The sequence below is a fragment of the Hippocampus comes genome, unplaced genomic scaffold (assembly GCF_001891065.2).
Source record: "Hippocampus comes isolate QL1 unplaced genomic scaffold, H_comes_QL1_v1.1 scaffold513, whole genome shotgun sequence".
In the NCBI taxonomy this organism is placed as follows: Eukaryota; Metazoa; Chordata; class Actinopteri; order Syngnathiformes; family Syngnathidae; genus Hippocampus; species Hippocampus comes.
Genome location: NW_017805696.1, coordinates 28,168 through 30,954, shown reverse-complemented (window position 1 = coordinate 30,954; position 2,787 = coordinate 28,168). Strand labels below are relative to the sequence as shown.

Genomic DNA, 2,787 nt, shown 5'->3' with positions numbered 1-2,787 from the left:
ACCGGTATGGAAGAGTATGACATGGTTACTCTTCCAGGCGATCGACCGCACAGGCATACATATTGGATAATTTCCCACGGCACACCTGACAATTGCTCCAGCACAGGGTTTAAAAAACTCTGAATTCAACATTCATAATAAAGACCCAATCAGGAGAGGACAAACTGGATTCTGGTACCAATCACTTGAAGAGGGAAACGAGAAGTGTGAGGTTTCAGTTCTCTGAACGTCACCCCAATGATCTCTCCGTTCGCCCTCTAATTTACTTCTCAATGGGAATCTAATACAGGGGTGTATCCAACCCAAAGGGTGAGGGCTGTTAAAGACACACTGAATTTATTCGACTATGGGTGTGTATGTGAGTGAAAATTACGTACATGTGTGCAATCATGACAAAAACACTTAGTTGCAAGCTGGCGTTGGCAGCTCCATCCACGTCCGACCTTGCTCTTGTTTTGTCGAAATACTTTTCTTTTTCCAACCACTTTGTCGGAACGGTGGTTGCGTCCCTCAACTATCACATAGTGAATTTTGAATTCTTTATTGTAAATGTGAACATATCTTTATTAAAAGCATAATTATGTCTTTATTAAAAGCATGTGTTCTTCATTGCAGGCATAATCAATTTATAATTGCAGACATCAGGATTCTTCATTGCAAGCATATTCGATTCATTTTTAATAATATGCAAATGTATGATAACTAAAAACAATCAACTGAACACCGAGCAAACCCTCCGTCGTGGGTTTTCACTTATCGCGGCAAGGGCCCGGTCCCCATTAAGATATCCTTTATTTGTCCCACACTGGGGAAAATTTACAGTCTACAGCAGCAAAATTGGAGGGTAGAAAGAAGAAAAACAAAGTGTTTTCATGCAAAAAAATAAATGTTTCAGTATAAGTGCAATATAAATATAGATATGTAAATAGTGAATATAAATACAGATATATAAAAGCATATATGCAACTGATTTAAGGTGGTTGTGTAATTTACAATTACAGTCAAACCTTGGTTTTCGAATGTCTTGGTTCTCGACCAATTCGATTTTCGACCAAAAAATTCGAGTTTTTTTATGCCTCGGATGAACAAATTTCGGTTCTCGAACAAACTGAGTGCACTTGAATGCATCACTTCACTCCTCTCGGCTTCGCTTCCTCGTGTAGCGGCCATTGTGAGCAGACGTTTTTGTATTGTTCAATAAAGATTTTTTTAAAAAAGCAGACGTGTTTGGTGAGACGCTTCTCTCCTAGGGGGAGTGAAACGCCTTCTTTTCAGAATGGTTTGCCCCAGCAGCACGGGGGAAGTGTGCCTTTTTGTTGTTTGGCGGGCAGTTTTCAATACAGCGGCACATAATCACCCTGGTGTCCGGTGTCTCATTATTATGTAATAATCATACAGAAAAAGTTTCCTCATGTAGCGTCCATTGTGAGTAGACGAGTTTGTATTGTTCAATAAAGATTTTTTTTTTTTTTTTTTAAAAAGCAGACGTGTTTGGTGAGAACTACGTAATATCGGACTGTTATTTTTGCATCGTGCATCAGCCCCTAATCATAGCACCAAAGAAAGCAAGTGGAAGTAGTAAATGTCATGATGGTCAGCAGGCAAGGTTCACGTTTTATGTGACTTTTAAAAACAATGTGGCAGAGCAGTAAAACATGCAGTGTGCTCATTCAAACAGTTACTTCCTGAAATTCCCCCTTATAGGCGGGATCTGTCGATTAACTGGAATATGACGTACACAGTGCAAACTTTCATAAAGCACTACTCATATAATAATAGCCTATTATGTGACAGTAAACCTGGTGAAGAAAAGAGGACAATAGTGTGCAAAACTATAGAATTTAAGAAAGATTTGATCGCGAAACATCAGTCAGGTGTGCGTGTGTCTGTGTTGGCTAAGGAATTCGGGATGCCGAAATCCACCATCAGCAGCATCGTAAAAACGAAAGACCATCTGCCCGATGACAGCTGAGATAGGCGCACGCCTCACGACAGAAAGAGAGAGAGAGAGATGTTCCTTCAATTTTTATGTTACAATGTAAATGTTAAAATTGGTGAAAATAAAACATTACAGTTTGTTTGTACAGTATTGTACATATTACCTGCTCTCCTATTACATGTGTACAGTTTATGGTGTAAAATTGTAAAAACAGTGGTTTAAAAAAAGTTTTCTTGACTTGGAACGGATTAAAAAATTTTACATTGATTCCAATGGGAAACATGGTTTCTTTTTTCGAACAATTCGGTTTTCGGGCAGCCTTCTGGAACGGATTATGGACGAAAACCGAAGTTTTACTGTATTACTGGTTTTCACGTATTCTATTTTTTATTCAGCAGCCTGACAACAGTCGGTAGGAACGAACGGCAGTTTCTCTCCTTCTTGCAGCGCCGGTGTAACAATTATTTAATTTTAAATTTAAATTGAATTAAAATTTCTGAAATTCTCAGGTCTGCAACTTAATTATTTAAAATTTTGCAGCATTTATTTATAATTGTATGTACAGTAAATATTCCCATCCCTGGAATTCTATGAAAAGGAATGAATATCCTTCACACGAAATAAAAACCTATGCATTAACATTTTGACTACGATATTAAGTGTTACAGAACTTACGTAAGCGGAAATTCCACTAGCCGTAACCCGGATGGGGGTGTAATGCCGCGGGAGGTTAAATACACGCAACGCCCACCCGATGCGACGGAAAAGACACGACGCTGAGACACGTTTTCACTTCGCGTTTTTCGATCATCAGATTCGAAACGATGACGTGTAAGTGAGTTTTTATT

General features: G+C 38.6%; 1 long non-coding RNA gene across 1 annotated transcript; it reads left to right on the top strand.

The window, feature by feature from the left end:
* The first annotated feature begins 1,543 nt into the window (after positions 1 to 1,543).
* Positions 1,544 to 1,860, top strand: LOC109523243 (uncharacterized). Its single transcript, XR_002169721.1, has 2 exons — positions 1,544 to 1,578; positions 1,795 to 1,860. It is a non-coding gene; the product is annotated as an uncharacterized LOC109523243 (long non-coding RNA).
* The last annotated feature ends 927 nt before the right edge of the window (positions 1,861 to 2,787 follow it).